Raw genomic sequence first — 20096 nt, 5'->3', positions numbered from 1 at the left:
CCAGACCTGGTGGCTTGCTTTCTTAACTTTTCTTTACTCTCGCTCTGGTCAAATTAAAAATAAATAAAAAAAACTGAATAAATAATTTTTTTAAAAAAAGAAAGACTCGTATCAACTGTCTAAATATATACACTACGTTTAAGTACTTTCTCATTGCTGGTAATATGATGCAAGTATTACAACATATGCCAACTGGTATACTTTGAATTTTATTCAAAGGATTTCCAAATGTCATTAATTTAACCTAAAAAACATCAATAGCATTTTTAAAAGCAAATTATCGGGATTATATTTTTTAGAGCATAATGTTACAGTATGATCAAGGCAAAGCAGACTTTCAAAAAAATCTGTAATATCAAGTTATTTTTAAATGCCAAGAATTATAGCTAGGTGATTAAAATAACCTAAAATTCAGACACTATCACCACTTACGATAAAACTCAATTTTCAACATAAGTTTATCATAAAACATAAGTAATGCAATCATTTTACACAGATAACCAGTTATTTGCAAAACTAAGCTAATAGAAACATACCAAATCAGTCACCTAAATGCTACTTAACTTTAAATGAGCTATTATGACTAGTTTTGGAGTTATTTAAAAGCCTGAAGGAAATAAAAGACTTTGTTACCAAAGAACAGATTTTCAACTTTATAAGCTTACACTAATTTACCAAGGAAAAACAATAAACATTAATAGCTAGTGTAACATAATGATCCACATTACTACTTCTTAAAGAGAAAAAAATCCCCATTTTCTCATTTAAGCACTGCCTCAAGGCCATGAATGTTGATCATTTCTTACAGTTAAAAGGCTTACTAGTTACGAGTTCTCCTAAAAGGAATGTGCAAGTCAGCCACAGTCGGCAATTTATACAGTGTGGTTTTGTGGTGGGTGCTACCATTTTCTAAGGATCAAGGAAAGTACAATAAATCTGAGACAGAATAGTTATATTTCATCAAAACATATTACATAACTACCTTGTGTATATTTTCTACTTCCTATGTCATTATTATTTTCCAATATTTTAAGGTTTTAAGATGGAAACAAAGTTACCTTTCAGTGGCCTTTTTCAGTGCAATTTTTGGATAATCCATCCTGTGTGTAAGTATCATCTTTAAAAGAAAACAGGAGCTAAGTGCATGATATTAAGTTCCTATTTATGGGTAACAGGGAAAAGAGGAGGAGAAAAGAAAACGAAAGTGTTTGAAAGCACTAGTTTTCATCTTATACCAACGGTATAACATTTATAACTAACCAATTAACTCAATGATGAGTGAAATATAATAATTTGGTTAATGATTAGTTTAAAATTACACCTTAATATGAAGATTCAGAGAATCTTCTATGAGAAGTTTTACCAACTGATCCCAATGCGTTTTTTGTTTTTTTGAGATGTTTTTGCTATAGGGCGCGTGCGCTCACCAGACAGAGACAGAGAGACAGAAAGCGAGAAATCACCCCCCAGGGGGGATGGCCACGCTGCAATCCCTTCTCCTCCATTCTCCTCTTGGGATCTTGGGCACACACGCACACACGCCCGGCGTGAATTTAAGCCACCGGGTTCAAGACACGAACTGCAGTTGACTATGTGGGAATCCAGCGACATAGCCATTATGTTAACTGTTGGTCCCCCCAATGCAGTTTTAATCCCTTACTTGGCCCTATATATTTTCCTGTTCAATTAACTCTGCCCATCTCCTTTTTAATGTCACGGTCCTTGGCTAACTTCTTTCCAGAGTGGACTACTGCTAGGCATCTATGATGAGAGAGAGAGAGAGAGAGAGAGAGAGAGAATGTGTGTGTTACAACACTGGGAAGATGATAATTAAGTTCATGAGTCAGATGTAGTGTAAGTGGATATTATTTATTATTGTTCTCTTAACATTTTTAGTAATAACTAATGATCAATTAAATCAGCAATTTAAAAAAATTATGCATGTACATTCAATTGGTAACTTGACAACTACAGTGAATAATGAGACTGCTAAACCTGCTAAAAAAGAAGACAATAATAAGGATGTGCAAATATTTAATAATTTTAAGTATTAAGAATCTTAAAAAGAGATAAAGAATTAAAAATGATTAAACTCAGTATTATAGAAGTCTCTAAAATATGGTAATTTTGTTAATATGTGCCAGTCTTTCAAATCTAACAGTGTGAAACTGTTGGCTGTCTTATTATAGTTATGAGGAATATTACATTAGAAGGCTAAAAATAATAAGAATGGCAAAGAAACTTTTGCCCCAATGAATTTATTATATCTGAATTTATTATTCTCCAACCAATTAGATGCCCTTACAGAGTATTAAATATTTTTAATAAAATTATCAAAAATTGAATAATATGGGGGATCAGCAGTTAGCATAATGGCTATGTAGCTGGACTTCCTTGTAGTCGACGGCGGTTCGTGTCCCGGACCCCGTGGCTTAAAACTCACACTGGGCGCGTGTGCGTGCATGCCCAAGATCCTGAGAGGAGAATGGAGAAGGGATTGCGGCGTGGCCACCCCCCCTGGGGAGTGATTTCTCGCTTTCTGTCTCTCTGTCTGTCTGGTGAGCGCACGCGCCCAATGGCAAAAACTTCTCAAAAACAAAAAAAAGTATTAAAAAAAATTGAATAATATGAATAAAAAGAAACCCAGAAATCTCTTGCTATTAATACTCATCGATGACTCCAGAAAGACTCTCATAATGAAATATAAAATCTGGACTGTAAAAATGAATGAAAGTGATCACGTGAACATTTTGATTTACAAAATAATATGTTTTCTCGTGTTTTATTTTATATATAATATTCTTATATGTACTATGTTTATTGTTTTGTTTTTCTTTACTTTACAAACATTTGTTAATTGCCTACTTCTTACTCTATACTATGATGGATGCTGAAAACATTACAATGAATAAAAGTTGCCTATGCTTAAGAAACCTACATTTTGGGAAGGGAAGACAAATATATCAACAAATAAATGTAACTGAGTTGTTACAGATATAATGTGTGGCACACAGGGGAATCAAAGGAGAAATCGGTCAATTCTGCGGAATGGGGAGGACTTACAAAAGGATTCATTAATGAAGGTGACACACAAGCTGTGTCTTGGGAGATGAGAATGTGTTCACTAGCTAGACTGGTGAGAGGGAAGGAAAATTTCAGGTATTAGTAATTGCCTGGGGAGAGACTTAAAAGGAGTAAAATGGCATAGCAAATGTGAGAAACCACAAGTAGCTGCCTAATTCTGACGTGCAGAGAGTGAGACTAACAGGAAGGGAGAAGAATTGGAACAGGCAGGAGTGCATCGCTGCAGAAACAACATGCCCTTGAATTTCTCCATTTGGATCATTTCTCTCTGAAATTCTGGGCCCTCCCAAGCAACAGTGTGTCAGGTATTTAAAAATTATTTTTGGGTGATATTTGATGGTTTAATATAAATTATTAGGGCAGAAATAGGTAAGAATACCCTTACCAAAATTTCTATACTAGTTATAACTATTTTTTTTTTTTTTTGGAGAGGTTTTGGCTATAGAATGCGTGTGCTCACCAGACAGACAGAGACGGACAGACAGAAAGCAAAAAATCACCCCTCAGGGGGATGGCCACATCGCAATCCCTTCTCCATTCTCCTCTTGGATCTTGGGCATGCACGCACACGTGTCTGGTGTGAGTTTTAAGTCACCAGGTCTGGGACTTGAACCGTAGTTGACTATATAGGAGTCCAGCAACATAGCCATTATACTAACTGCTGGTCCCTATACTAGTTATAACTTGTTTAGTTCAATAACTTGTTTAGTTGCAATTAAAGAATGCTTTGTTAATGTAAGTTAATATTATCAGTAGTCCTGGGTCATTTTAAGGTCCTGTTAAATGAGAGCTTTATTTTCCTAGTCTTGCAGCAAATAAGAAAACTGAAAATACATTTTAAAAGGGGGGAAGACAGAAAGACTGGCTAGCTTAGCTGTTAGCCAAGCTTGCACAGGCAGTCAGCAGCCCCCCACACACAAGTCCTTTATTTACTGTCACATCCAGATTACTCTGAGGAAGATTTCGGTGTGATATAGGTTGGGAGTTCCCCAGCTTCTCCTGAGTACTTTACATATAGCTGTATGCTTATCCTAACATGTTCATGAGGAAGAGGTAACTAAATCTTAGAAAAACTAAAACTTACCAAATAAGAGAAGGAAATTAAGAAAAGGTAAACTAAGACTCTAGGAGCTGATATGAGCAACTGAAGATATTGGTAGTGCCTTTGATATGTGAGTACTATAAAAAAAAAAAAAAAAAAAAAAAAAAAAAACCCCAAAAACCGGCCCAAAACCCCCAAATCCCCAAAGCTTGAGTAAACTATTGGGTTGTTGGAAAAGTCATGACACATTTTTTCTGTTTTTCTATACAACAATGCATCATGACTTTTCCAACAACCCAATATTTATAACAGAAATAATATCGATCTGTTGAGAAATTCAGCAAGTCATGTTACGCAAATGAAATAGAGAAAAAAGTTCTATGACATTCCACCAAGTCCCAGAGGTAGCAGGCATTCAGTCAGCAACAGTCACTCTGTGCCATGTAGGTTATACGCAGGCTGGTCCTGTGGTACAGTGGTTAAGAGATCCGGATTCCACATGGTTGAATGGGGTTCAAGTCTCAGCACCAGAGGCTTGAAAACACGCTGGGTATGTGTCCATGCCTGATGTAATGGAGAAATGGAGGAAAACAGATTGTGGGTGTGACCATGCTTCACTGGTGGGTGCTTTACCTTTTTCTGGTGAGTGTACCTTTTAAACTTTTTTTTGAGAGGTTTTCACTATAGGGCGCGTGCGCTCGCCAGACAGACAGAGAGAGACATAGAGACAGAAAGCAAGAAATCACCCCCCAGGGGGGATGGTCACGCCACAATCCCTTCTCTTCCATTCTCCTCTTGGGATCTTGGGCACGCACGCACACGCGCCCAGCGTGAGTTTTAAGCCACCAGGTCCGGGATGAGAACTGCGGTCAACTACGTGGGAGTCCAGCGACATAGCCATTATGCTAACTGCTGGTTCCCAGTGAGTGTACCTTTTGACAATAAAAAATGAATAGAGGTATAGATGCAACAATGGCTTTAACAGTGAGAAATGCGTAACACTTAGGAAGTCAGAAAAGGCAGGAGGAACAGCATAAAGGATGTATAGTGCTTGAGCTTAGCCCTAATTCAAGAGGAATAATGACCAGTGTTTGCATTGGGAGAAAAGCCATGAAAGAATGTGACACATTAGAATTAAAGCTACAGTCTAGCAGGGAAGTGACAGAAGATAGGCTAAAAGGTGGAAAATTCTCATGTAAGATGTACAGATTCCAGATGTAAAAGATATCTAAGGGGCCAGACCCACAGACCAGTGATTAAGGGATCTGGACCCTGTAAGGCTGACTGTACTTTGAATCCAGGTGCTTGTGGCTTGATAAACATGCTAGACATGTGTATGCATGCCCCAAATCCTGATGGAATGGAGAAATAGAGGAAAAGGGATCATAGCATGACCATACCCAGTTAGGATTTCTCTCTCTGTCTCTCTCTCTCTCTGGTGAGCACACACACCCTCTGCCAATTAAAAACAACAACAATGTATGTATCTAAAAAAATTCTACTGGCTTAGAACTTCCTCATAGATAAGTTCCTCTTTTTGGTTTGCCTTAATTTCTGGGATCCAGTCCACCAACACTGCCTACTCAGTGCCAGGCACTGTGTTTTAAATACACAGAAATGAATGGAATATAGTCCCTGCTTTGGAGAAGATTATAATCTATCTAGTACAGCTCAGGTTTATATTAGCTTTCTTACAGCATATATCTACTATACCATGCTATCCTCCCCAAAAGTGATGCAGGAAGACAACTATTATACCGTTTTGTAACTAAACAGATTCATGGAGAGACATGTTAAGAGATACACCCCCCAGTCCCAACCATGTCAGTACCAGATGTTTCTAAACCATCGGCTCTCAATTGTGGCATCATAACACACTGCTAGTGCAATCACCCGTAAAGGGAGTGGAATGAAATCCATTACTAATCATTAGGAATCACAGTTTTATCTCTGTCTATATAAATTAGAGCATTTAATTTAGAGAAATGACTATGTGTTTAAAGAGGAGCAGACAAGCATGATCATTCCAGTGCACATTACTAAAATAACTTCAATGTCCACTAAGAGGAATAAATAAATAAATTACTGCATATTAAGGGACACCATGCAACTGTCTTTCTTTTATTTTTGGTGAATTAGTATATACAAATAATTATATGGAAAATTTATAAGAAAGACTTTTTTTTTAAAGAGAGATTTTTGCTATAGGGTGTATGTGCTCGCTGGAGAGACAAAGAGACAGAAAGCGAGAAATTACCCCCTGGGGGAATGACCACGCTGTACTCTCTTCTCCTCCTTTCTCCTCTTGGGATTTTGGGCACACAGGGACACATGCCTGGCATGAGTGTGAAGCCACCGGGTCCAAGACTTGAACTGCAGTCGACTATGTGGGAGTCCAGTGGCATAACTGTTATACCATCTGCTGGTTCCTATAAGGCATTTTTGATTGAAAAAACAAGATGCAGAATCTGTATTTGACGTCCCTTATATATAAAAAAAGAGAAACATACATGAAGATGTTTGTATACATATATATATTTTAAAATAATTAATTTTATTATTATTGTTTAATTTGTACCAGGCATGTGATCTCACCAGAAAGAAACAGAGAGAGAGAGAGAGAGAGAGAGAGAGAGAGAAAGTGAGAAAACAAGCAGCCAGGTTCAGAACTTGACCTGTGGTCAGCCATATGGGAGTCCAGTGCCTTCACCACCATGCCATCTGCTGGCATGCACACACACCCCATATATATTTTTATATATACATATATATATATATTTTAATTGCCCGAGTGTGCATACTTGTGAGACAGAAAGAGAAAGAGGAGAGATCCTCGATGGGGTGTGGTCACAGTATGATCCTTTCTCCTCTATTTCTCCATCCCTTTGGGATTTGGAGCACATATATATCAGTGTTTTTCAAGCTGCCAGGGCTGAGATTCAAACCATGGTTGGCCATGCAGCAATCAGCTCTTTTATTCATTAGGCTACAGATATATTTTAAACATGTACTTATTTTTTCAAGAATTATTTTATTTAACTCTATCTATCTATCTATCTATCTATCTATCTATCTATCTATCTATCTATCTTGACCAGAGAGGGACAGAATGAGAGAGAGAGAGAGGAAAAGTGAGAAAGCAAGCTGCCAAGTCCAGGATGTAAACTGTGGTCAGCCATGTGGGAGTCCAGTGCCCTTAACCACCATGCCACCTGCTGGCCCCTAAACATGTATTTTTATATGAACGCATAGGAAGAGGTTCTGAAAGGTTATATACTACTTATTTTGGAGAGAGGTCTAAGGGACACATGGACAGAAGATAGTTCAAAGAGATCCTGTCATCTCTTGCCATGTTTCAATTTTCATAAGAATATATACTAATGGGCCAGCAAGTGGCATAGTAGTTAAGGCACTGGATTCCCACATGGTTAACTGTGGTTTGAATCCCAGAGTCCCAGACCTGACGGCTTGAAAAATCACACTGGGCGTGTGTGTGTGTCCAAAATCCTGAGAGGAAAATGAAGGAGAAGGAACTGAGGTGTGGCCATCTATCTGTGGGGGTGCTTTTCACTCTCCCTCTGTCTCTCTGGCAAGTTCAAGCATGCCCCATGGCAAAACCCTTAAAAAAGAAAAAAAAAGAATATACGCTCACATACTACTTGCATAATTAACTATAAATAATTGAGAGATTAGAGCAGAATAAACATTTTCCCTATAAAATTATTATTATTTTTTTTACAAAATTATTTTCTATGTATTTCCTTATAATATGAATTGTATTCTGGTATGTGGATAGGAGAGTTAGAGTACAATAAAATGAGTTATTTGCAAGTATCTGTACTAGTCAACTACAGGTACTATGAAATAAAAGTCCATGCTAAAACTGTTACTGATGCTCAGTTAACAGCTATAGCAACGGTCAATTATTAGGATGCTTACAAGACGAGATTTGCCCCCTCCCTCTTTTTTTTTTTAAGATGTCATTTCACTATGCCTTGATTCTCCTGCTTAGCCTCTCAGGAGCAGCTAGGATCAGAGGTGCACACCACCACACCCAGCTTTCAAGTCAAGCAGGAATTTGAGCCCAGGCTTCATGCAGCCTCAGTCTGCAGAACACTTCAGTGGCACCTTAATACTGTATGCCACTGCAGGTGGGGCAGTGATGCTTTAATGTAAATGGTAACTAATGGGTTTATAGTTTTAGGTCCATGACTAATCAACTCATAAACCCAGGTTAAACAAAAAAGTCAGGTCACTTTTTCACCCAAAGGCAGTTCAATGTGAACTGTGAACTATTTTTTTAAAAAAAGAATTATTTATTTACTTCCACCTGTTGTTATTATTTTTTAATTTGACCAGAGAGTGAGTGAGCAAGAGAGAAAGGAAAAGCAAGGAAACAAGCTGCCAGGCCTGGGACCCGAACCGCAATCGACCATGTGGGAATCCAATGCCTTCTAAACCACCATAGCACGGGCTGAACTGTGAACAATTACTGAAGCCCTCTAACTAAGTAGGACCAATCCATCAAGGAGATGGTTTCATTGATTTAAAAAAAAAAAAAAAAGGTAGGGAGTAGTTTATTGTTACATTAGGCTCAAGAATCCTCTAAAAACACAGTTCCCTTCTAGAAAGTTATACCCAAAGGTAGACAAAACACACTATTATTTCTAAGCTTACAGCATAGTCGCTCTGGTTCAGCCCCTATGGGCCAGGTCCTATGCTAAATAAATGATAAACACATATTATTTTAGGTACTTTTCAGGAGATTCCTCAGGTGAGAGTTAAATGAGAAAATTGCAAGTAAAAGTCTTCTTACATGCCTGACAAATGAACAATAAATGTTGTTCTTTATTAGGTATTATTACTACCTATTCTCTAATGTGATCAATTCAACCCTCTTCTGCAGTCAGCTTTTCAGAAAACTCACTGACTTATATGTGCCCACGTTAAGTCTTCAGCGAATTCCCATTCCTATTAAATCTAGTTCAAACACATTTACTTGACATTTGAAAACATGTCTGACATGGCTCCGTCTCTCATCTCATCCCTCTGGATCCCACTATTCTCTGAGCACAGTGGACTACTCATCATTTCTAGAATATATTGTATACAGTACCCTTGATTTCCGCAATGAAGAATTCTTTAAGGAGAGTGGCAAGAATATATCTATCTTCCAAGCCTCAGTAGAATTATGGCCTTCCTCACAAAAACTTACTCTCTCAACATGCTGTGTGTGTGTGTGTGTGTGTGTGTGTGTGTGTGCATGCACACACCCACACACACACACACACACACACCCCAAATCCCAAGAGAAGAATGGAGGAGAGGGGATGTTATGTGGTCATCCCCCTGGGAGTGCTTTTTCACTTTCTCTGTCTTTCTTCAGTGAGCACACTAGACCTATCACAAAATAAATAAATAAATAAATAAATAAATAAATAAATAAATAAATAAATAAAATTAAAAAAAAAAGGAAAACGGATTCTCTTTGTAACTCTCAAGTATACTGTTCATTTCTATTATGATATTTCCCTTTTGTATTACTAGTTTGTAACTTTACTGAAGACAAGTTATATTCATTTCTACATCCCTTCTGGGCCTAATACAATATTTTTAATATACAACTTACATTCAGTATATGAAAAAAAGTCACGGGAACCAGCAGTTAGTGTAATGGCTATGTCGCTGGACTCCCATGTAGTCGACCGCGGTTCGCATCCCGGACCCGATGGCTTAAAACTCATGCCGGGCGTGTGTGCGCCCAAGATCCCAAGAGGAGAATGGAGAAGGGATTGTGGCATGACCATCCCCCCTGGGGGGTGATTTCTCGCTTTCTGTCTCTATGTCTCTCTCTGTCTGGCGAGCGCAGGCGCCCTATAGCGAAAACCTCCCTTCCCCCCAAAAAAGTCACCATTACTAACACCACCACTGAAAATAACTAGTAAGACTTGATATTCACATGTAATTCCTTCTTTAATTTCCCCTTTGATTTATTGAACAGGTAATAATCCTATAACTGCTAAGTGGCTCCTTTTCAGTCCTAATCCAACACTCAATGAGACATTAATCTTCTAATAACAAACAAACAATGCGGACGTAATCAGTGACCGAATGACTGACCGGAGTGCCTGACATTAAACTCACTATGTATCAACACTGGAGGAGTAAGGCACATGCTCATAACAGTCATCTTTTAAATCCACAAGTGGGAGGGCCAGCAAGTGGCATAGTGGTTAATGGTGCTGGATTCCCACATGGTCCACTATGATTGGAGACCCAGACCCGGTGGCTTAAAACTCATGCTGGGCACACAGATCCCAAGAGGAGAAAGGAGAAGGGATTGCAGCATGGCCATCCCCAGGGAGTGACTTCTCATTTTCTGTCTCTCTGGTGAGCACATATGCCCTATAGTAAAAAAGTACCTCTCTCTCACACACACACAAAAATCCACAATTGGGAATATAAAATTAGTCTGTTCTATTTTGTGTAATCTCTAGCCTGGATTAATTGAACTTTAATATCAAAAAATATGTACCCACTGAATAAATAGTCACATTTTATAAATTCCATTTTTAAATCTATACAAATTGATATGAGGAAAGAAAGGTCCTTCAAAGCTAACTCACCTCACCCCACCAGCCATTCTGAACAGTTTTCTCTCACTTCAAATCTAAGGCACTGGCAGCCCAGCCACGGTGGTGCAGGCCGTTGGGCACTGCCGTGCGACACTGTTGCTACATGATAGGCCCAGGTTTGGATTCCAGCTGGACCTGAAGACACTAGGTATGCCCATGTACCTGGCTACCTGGCTGGTGGGAAGCTGGGGGGTGATGAGGAAGATCACGGCAGGACAAGACTTTTTTAATAATATGTATTTCCATACACTTTTTAGGGGTTATCCGTATTTTTTTTTTTTTTTTTTTGAGAAGTTTTTGCCATAGGGTGTGTGTGCTCGCCAGATAGTCAGAGAGATACAGAAAGACAGAAAGCGAGAAATCACCCCCAGGGGGCATGGCCATACAGCAATCCCTTCTCCTCCATTCTCCTCTCGGGATCTTGGGGACGCACGCACATGTGCCCAGTGTGAGTTTTAAGCCACCGGGTCTGGGACGCGAACCGTGGTCGACTACATGGGAGTCCAGCGACATAGCCATTACACTAACTGCTGGTCCCAGGGTATCCGTATCTTTTTCTCATGAAAATAAACTTAAAAACAAAAACAATGACACACTAAGGCATTAGAAAAACCTCAATTTTTAGTTTTGTTGTGACATTACATGGCAATTCCAACTATTTAGGACTTTCTTACTTGCATTCTTTTGAGCAATACAGTTAAAAATGAGCAAATAGTAGTTACTCATGTACATTTAAAAATCAAAATCTTCAGGTAAAAGTATTAGATATCTGATTCTATCCAGAAATATTACTTATGATTTCCAATTACTAAAGTACATTTTAACGCTTTCCGTGACGGCATTAGTAATGCAGAACAGTTCCTCAACTCTCTCAGGAAGGAGAACTGGAGAACGACTCTACTGAGTGGTCTGGAAAAGTCATGATGCACTTTTGCATAGAAAAACATAAAAAAAAAGTCATGACTTTTCCGATGACTCAATAATTCTCTATACTACTTGTACTACATACAAAAGGAAGAAAGTTTGTTTTTTGTTAATGGTTTACTTTTCAATGAAGACTGGAGTATTGGAGCACACTTACAGGGCTTAACTCAAGAACATTTGAGACTTATTGTTCTTAAACTGTTTTTTTGCATTAGTTTGCTACTACTAGCAAACAAGTTAATTATGTTAAAGTCAATACTAGCCACACATTACCTAGATATTAGGGGTGTTACTGTATTTTGTAAAGCAGGATGACTGAGTTTTGAAAGTGAAGTTTGGGTTATAATAGGTTTTAGAGTAAGGCAGTTACACAGGCTAAGCTTGACTTGTGCCATGGACTTTAGCATACCTGGAAATAGAAAAATTCAAATTGTAGCTGTTCTTGGTTGGCCCATTGCCATTTTTGCAGCTTACAAATTTTTAATTAAGTAACTGCAGTGAGATCATCTCTACTGGATACTTCTTTTCCAGGGCAGGTCCAGGAACTGGGTCTGGAGCCTTGAAAGCAGAAGAGAAACTAGAGTAAACTAGAGGTAGGCAGAACAAGAAATGTGACTAAATAACATTATGAGATCTATTAGCAGTGAGGTAGTCCCCAAAGTCTCTCACATAAAATATTCTGTAGTGGAAAAGGGGTCTCTAAAGTTATAAATCACTTGAAGATGCTACTTACTTAAGTCATTTTCTTAATCTACCCAACTCTATTCCAGACTCCCAATTCTAGAAACTGAAACAGTTAGCTTTTATAAAATCTCTAATGGCTTTTAGCAACAGACTATCCAAGGAAGGAACCACAGAGTAACTACAACAGAAAGAAAAAAACCCAAAATCCATTTTCCTTGGTAAAATTGGAACTGTAAAGTCCTCATTATCAGGTCATTTTGCTCTTCCCTTTCACTATCATATTTCTAATCATCTCCTAACTGTTCCCCTAATTTCCTAAGAGTAAGGGGTTTCTTAAGAAATACCTTAGATATATTCAAGCAAAGAAAAGAATTTCAAGTCCCAATTTTTAAAACTATTCTGTAAATTTTTAAAGAGGGAGGCAAAGAACAAACAGCTCATAAGATGTGGTTCTTAACCACACTGGAAATTCTTTTTTCCATTACTAAAATAGATTCAGTGATAAAAAAAAAAAAAAATTGTTAGGCCCATATAAAAACAAAAACCCAAAACAAATTTTCAACTACAAAGGTTATAAAAATGGCCAAATATTTAAAATAGTAAATTTGGTAAAAATTAGTTTACTAGGGCCCGGAAGTGATGTCCTTACACCCTTGGGAGTTTCTCTAGAACACTAATCCCACAGTAGTCAAAAAGAGCTGATTTCTCTGCTGCTGCCAAATGACAGCAGATACTGTAAGAATTGTAAACAGGACAAAAAGACAAAACAACCACCAAAAAACAAGAGTGAAGACAAAGGATTCAGCGAACTGAACTCCATGCATTTCTAGTAACTAGCAGTACAATAAAACAAAATAAAGCAAAAATAATTTTTGTGAAAAATGAAAATTTTCCATCTTTGGTGATGATACGTTATAGTGAAAAGAATTCTGAAAGGGACTTCAAATCTGATTTCAACATGGTCCTGAATTAAAACTCTCTACAGAAATTTTCCTTGTATTAAATGGAATACCGCAGCCCTGTCACTGGACTGCCATGAGAACTAACTGAAGAATATAAAGAGCACCTAGCCTCTGGCAAATATTAAGTACTTGATAGCTTTTTCTGCCTTGCTAAGGAAAAGAATTCATTTTCTGTTGTTGTGGTTGTTCTAAACACGGGGGTATACTTAAGTTTTCGTTTTCATAAATACTAAAGAAACAATATGTAAACAAACTTTAGGTTTAAATAATTCAAATACATCTTATTCTAAGAGATATAACCAATGCATCGACATTGCCTTTAGGATAGCCACAAAGCAAACATGTGAGAAGCCTCAATTCTGAGAGCTAAAGATATATAAGAATATAGTAATTTATATTTAGGATATAAAGAGAATTAGTAGCAAACAAGAAGACATGTAATTCTTCCCCCTCGAAGTAAAGCAGGAAATAGCTGTTGACACAGCTCTTGTTAAAAGATTGTATGTCTGAAATATAGGGCTTTTAAAAGAACATAAATGAATCAATACATGATATAACTTGGTCTTTATGTCAGGAAGTGATTCAAGGGCAAGGAAAAAAGCCTTACATACAGGCAATAATTTTCTTACTGATAGAACAGTGGGTTCCACATGAAATTATTATTTACCAAATATGGTTCAGAGATCAGATTACGCCTTCTCTAACATTACCAAGTAATACAGCAAGTATCACAAGCCACAAGGAATTTTTAAAAATAATTTCCTTATACTCACTCTGAATATATTCATTACCACAACTTTATTTCCAAACAGTTTTAAAAAGTTAGTATGGAAGTGTCTTACTCACAATGGACTGAAACTTTCTTGAGAGATGTAAGATTAGTATAGTCTTTCTTAAGAAAAAAAAAGTATTTAGATAAGCCACTATTTTTGTATTTTTATTTTATAACTAGCAACCATATTGCAATCTCACTACTCACAGTAACATTTCAGTTGATTCTCTTAGCCTTTTCAGGTATACAGTGTCATCTACAAACAATAATAAATTTGCTTCTTTTCTCAGTAACTGTAACTATGACAACTATCAATATATTTTACTATCAAAACTCTAATAAGTAGCAGAGTTAAGGCCAGAAATGTATTTGTGGCTTTCTAATGCCAGGTCCAGGGTTCCTTCTTTGTTGTCTTAACTTGATGTTACTGATCATTTCCAACTTGAAAACTCCTATTCTGGGCCAGTCAGTGGTATGGTGGTTAAGACAGCTGTATTCTACATGACCAGATGGCCAACTGGGCAGGTCAAGTCCTGGACCTAGCACTTTGAATAAACACACTGGGCATATGTGAGTGTGCCCAAAATGCCCAGAGGAGGGAGAAATGGAGAAGAGCATGACCATTAACTATGGGAAAGAGGGTGCTTTCTCACTTTCCCTCTCTCTGTCTCTGTCTTTTCCTGACAAGCACATGCACTCTCTGGAAAATATTAAATAATAAAAAAGAAAACTTTTCTAATCAGCACAGTACAATCCTCTAGTTTCCTAGGATCCTTAGTTCTATGTCTCTTTTTAATGTTTGCCAAAAGGATGTAGGTGCAGAGTGATGACATTCATTCTCTAACTTGTTCCTCTTATGTGTCATCTACACTCACAGCTTAATCTAAGGAGAACCCCCTTAAATTGTCATTTAAGCTTTCTGTTTTACTTAATGTAACTTAAATATTCAGAACCATAGAATCTGATGTTGAAAGGAGCCTTATAGATTATTCAGTCTAACACCCCTATTTAATAGGAGAAAAACATAAAGTTCAATTATATAAATCAGCAGAATTTGAATAAAAATTGAATAAAGACAAAATCTACCTGTTATTTACGAATCATAAAAAACTTGTTTTATATAGTTAATATAAAAGTAACTAAAAGCATTATTGAGCTTTGTTTCACTTGTTTAAAAAAATCCTATTTTTAAGAGATTTTATTTTATGACAATATTGGTACAAGTACATTTATCAAAGTATGTTTTATATTTTTAATTGCCAAAAGGCATGGTCATACTGCAATCTCTTTTCTATTTCTCCAACCTATATCTCTTAGAAATCTATTCCACCCTTAATCTAGAGTTACCTATACTTGTGAGCTTTAAGAAGCAGTTTGCTCCTATTCTGTTTAAACTCATTGAAACTTGGGCCAGCAGGTGGCATGATAGTTAAGGCGCTGGATTCCCCATGGCTGACTGTGTAGTTAAGAGTCTCAGACTCTGAAGCTTGAAAAACACACCAGGCACTTGTGCACGTGTGCCTAAAATCCTAAGAGTAGAATGAAGAAGGGAATGCAGCGTGGCTATCCCTGCTCAGGTGTGATTTCTCACCTTCTCTCTGTTTCTCTTCTGTCTCTCTCCTGTGAACGCATGTGCTCTATGGCAAACAAACAAACAAACAAAAACCAAAAAACAAAACTTAAATAAAACAACTTACAGAAACTTTAAAAATTTCTGGATTAACTTGTATTTATTACATAATTGAAACAAAACCAACGAACAAAATTCACTAGGCCCCTCTTCTGGATTAGGGCCAGGATTGGAACTGCAGTTGGCCACGTGGGACCTTTCTTTCTTAACCACTAGCTATGGGTCCAGCCCCAAAGTGGACTTAAAAAAAACCCCCAAAACAAAAAACCTATAGATTGTCAATAAAGTTAAAAATCCTCTCAGTCCTATGTACTCATGCATTATTACATATATTCCAGTTGAGTGGCTGTCCTGACCTGGTGTGCAAGGCAGAAACAGGTACCACAGACTGCAACAGCACTGAGAGCAGGGCCTGGCACGTGTCAGCTATTGCTGCTGCTACACAATTAGAACTTCTATGTGTACTTGTACTGTGATACATATGTAGTAATGATTTTACCGTACAGAAAAGAATCCTCTTAGAGGACAAATACTTCACTCCATCAATTCTTTTTAGTGTATTTTTCCAGCTTTTGTTATACTGAGTAAGGTCACAAAGTTCACTGTCAACTTGCATTACATTATCCTAAGAACCATAATTTAAGATTATCTTAACTTCCTTCCTAATTCCCTCCCCCCCCAGAGGTTTTTGCTATAGGGCGTGTGCGCTCACCAGAGAGACAGAGACAGACAGAGAGACAGAAAGCAAGAAATCACTCCCCAGGGGGGATGGCCACACCGCAATCCCTTCTCCATCCTCCTCTCCGGATCTTGGGCTCACACACACACATGCCCCGCATTTAAGATTATCTTAACTTCCTTCCTAATTCCCTCCCCCCCCAGAGGTTTTTGCTATAGGGCGTGTGCGCTCACCAGAGAGACAGAGACAGACAGAGAGACAGAAAGCAAGAAATCACTCCCCAGGGGGGATGGCCACACCGCAATCCCTTCTCCATCCTCCTCTCCGGATCTTGGGCTCACACACACACATGCCTCGCTGAGTTTAAGCCACTGGATCCGGGACTGGAACCGCGGTCGACTAAATGGGAATCCAGCGACATAGCCATTATGTAAGCCAACTGCCGGTCCCTCTTTTCTGATTCTTACCTTTATACCACTCCATCCACTTTAGTCCCATACAACAGATCAACCGAGTTCTATAGTATTTTTTTTCCCCAAATCTCTCTTGGAATTTTACTCCACCCAAAATGCTGACACTATCCTTATCATCCAACATCTAAATGACCAGATCTGTATCTTATCTTCCAACCATCAAGTTCTTCCCACCTGACCAATTAAGTATAACACAACAGATTAAGAAATGTTTCTATACAACCACTTTAAATATTTTTGTTGCACAAGAAAAGAATGAACTGAACCAGATATTTAATTAACACAGGAAAGGCTATAATTGTAGAGTTACAAATGAGTTTTTGTTACCATTTTAAACAGTTTATCTACAGTTGCAAGCTAAGAAGCATTTGTCCCTTGAAACTTAAAAGTTTCCTAAATTAGGGGCCAGCAGGTGGCAAGGTGGTTAAAGGTCCTGGACTCCCACATGGCTGACCACAGTTGAAGTCCCAGATCTGGAGACTTGCTTTTTCATGCACGCACTCTCTTTCTCTGTCTTGCTCTGGTCAAAAAAACAAACCAAAACCAAAACCAAAATCAAAACCAAAACCAAAACAAAACAAAAACAACAATGATAAATAAAGGAAATAATTATTTTTAAAAATTTCCTAAATTAATTTGTATTTATTCTGTAACTGAATCAAACAAATGAACAAAAATTCCCTAGGTCCCTCTCTGGTTTATCACTTTGACTAATAACCTCTCAGTGTGGTTTCAATGCCTCCTCCTTCAGTTTGTTTCCAACCAGATCAGGGTCAGGGGCCCCTCTGATAGTCTGGAGAAAGCTACAGATTCTCTCTCCAAATCATTTCAAATGCATAAAATACAGTACTCAGCATTTTACCGAAATAAAGTTATTTTTAAAAATACGGTTTCGGGACCAGCGGTTAGCTTAATGGCTATGTTGCTGGACTCCCACGTAGTCGATCGCGTTCAAGTCCCAGACATGGTGGCTTAAACTCATGCCGGGTGCATGTGCGTGCATGCCCAAGATGCCGAGAGGAGAATGGAAGAGAAGGGATTGCGGTGTGGTCATCCCCCCTGGAGGGTGATTTCTCGCTTCCTGTCTCTCTCTCTGTCTGTCTGGCGAGCGCACGGACCCTATAGCAAAAACTTCTCCAAAAAAAAAAAATATGGTTTCAAATAAATAAAATAACCCATATATGATTACCAAGAAAAACGATTCTGATACAGTTATCAAGTGTTTTAAAAAACCTTCCTGTGATAATAAGGTTAATACGAAGGGACTTAATATGAGGAGACATGAAAATGTGTGCGGAAAAACAAAGAGAGTATGAGCTTATTCTGCTGTCCAAAACTTTGAAATCCATCTCAGTTTTTTCATACTATGCATTTTCCATGATCTTTTTGACCCCTGTGTACAGCACAATTAGCAGGGGTCTATTAACAACCATGAGTCTGAAGTAGTAATATGCATAAATTATACCTAGTTATCTACAATAGTCATATGAAAATATCTGATTTTTTTTTTCCTTTAGTAATAAAAACACAGGTATTCCTAATAATACTGTGATCTGCTGCTTGGAATAATAATAGAAGGAAATACTAAATTTCAGAAGTTAATAAAATGATAAAAGATGTTTTTATTTTCTCATTCAAATGCATGAACCCTCTAAATTCTCTCCTCAGATTCCTTCAGGATCATGGAGCCTAGGTAACAACCCTTGTACTAAATCTACCTATTTTCATACTTCCCATCTGTTCCTGCCCTTAGGAATCTGGCCAGGCTGGTCTGAACAAGTTCAATGCCAGTCTCCTTAGGGAGCGATAGCCCTTGTTAAACTGTCATTTCTCTACTTGATGCTTATCAAAATCTTAAACCATCCTGTTAAAACCAATTCTAGTTTTTCCTCCTCACTGAATCACTTTTTTCCTACTTCACTCCACATGGATCTCTGTTCCTAAAATTATTAATGTAACTGTGGGTCACGCTTTATGATTCAATATTTAATTATTTCTTACTATTCCACTTCTGTGTCTCTTCATCTAGGATAGAAGACCCCTGGAAATATGGACCATGTGCTTAAATATATGTAGAGACGTCAGGAAAGTCATGACACATTTTTGCATAGAAAAATACATCCTGACTTTGCCGACAACCAAAGAGAATACTGCATATAATGTCAGCCCATAAAATACACACATTAAGTAAAGTGCTCTCGATAAATCAAGTATTAAAAGATCATTTGTTTGGTGACTTCAAATACAAGCAAATGTTTAAGAAAAAGCCAAATATTCTGCCAAGCAGCCAAAACAGACATTACAAATTAAGCTTATAGTTTACCTCAATCAGAAACTAAATACTCCTAACTGTATTAAAAATCCAGAAGCTTATTCACTAGGTGGTCATGAATTCCAAGTAATAAATCAGGGAAGGAGTGTAAAAGTAGACATAAAACAGTGATTCATTCCAAAAATATCTGCTAAGCACCTATTACACGCCAGGCACTGTTCTAGAGTCCATGCGTTCAGTTCTCACAAAGCAACTCAGTGCCAAGTCTTAGACCAGAACCTGGGTTCCTGGCTCATTCTGAAGCACTGAAACAGAAAGCTTTTTGGAAAAGTTTAGTATGTGGGGAGGAGGGTGAAGTGTCCCTATTTTAGAAGGTAGCAAAGCATATACAACATTATAAAGAAAGAGATTTGGAGCTACATGTATTTACCTACATATATATTAAAATCTACATAAAATCTATAAACAAACAGATTTTCAAGTCTCAGGTAGAGTATTACATACTGATACGACATGAATGAGGCATTACTGTATTCGTTGTTTAGTAATTCACTCACAAACACTTCATAAAGCCTTGTACTTCTTCAAAGAGCTCTGCCGTGTTGCCTCATTTATTTCACACAAACAAAAGTACAAGAATCTACCAATACCCTGTACATAGGAGGTGGGATGGGAGTAATGATGGTGGCAAGTACTACTCTACGTAATTTTTTTCATTGAGAGGAAGGAAGGGACCAGAAGAGGAGGACAATTAGAACGTGGATATGAAATAAGGAACTGCTCTCCACACATCTCAAGTTCTCCTGTTGATTATGACTAAAAAAGAAACTTTTCCTAAAGGAAAGTTGTTAGACTAATGGCAATGGAATTCAAAGTGAGTGAGTGAGGAAGGGCAGGGTGAGACTAGAACAAGTAAACTAATAAACCTGGCAATACTCT

The 20096-nt window shown here is 37.7% G+C and overlaps 1 protein-coding gene across 3 annotated transcripts in view; it reads right to left on the bottom strand.

Annotated features, from left to right (window-relative positions):
• The window catches only part of LOC102478674 (TGF-beta-activated kinase 1 and MAP3K7-binding protein 2), a 32738-nt gene extending 20495 nt beyond the window's left edge, over positions 1-12243 (bottom strand). The window contains exons 1-2 of one of the 3 annotated variants that reach the window (XM_014591709.2): positions 12095-12243; positions 1059-1158 (exon numbers count right to left, since the gene is read on the bottom strand). The gene's annotated coding sequence lies outside the window, so the exon portion shown is untranslated. The remainder of the gene's footprint in view (positions 1-1058; positions 1159-12094) is intronic. The other 2 variants (XM_027775858.1, XM_014591710.2) reach the window with 2 other exon arrangements.
• Between the last annotated feature and the right edge of the window lie 7853 nt (positions 12244-20096).

This window comes from Tupaia chinensis, unplaced genomic scaffold (assembly GCF_000334495.1).
Source record: "Tupaia chinensis unplaced genomic scaffold, TupChi_1.0 Scaffold000609_1, whole genome shotgun sequence".
In the NCBI taxonomy this organism is placed as follows: domain Eukaryota; kingdom Metazoa; phylum Chordata; class Mammalia; order Scandentia; family Tupaiidae; genus Tupaia; species Tupaia belangeri.
Note: the sequence above shows the minus strand (reverse complement) of the source record. Positions and strands in the feature narration are given on the sequence as shown.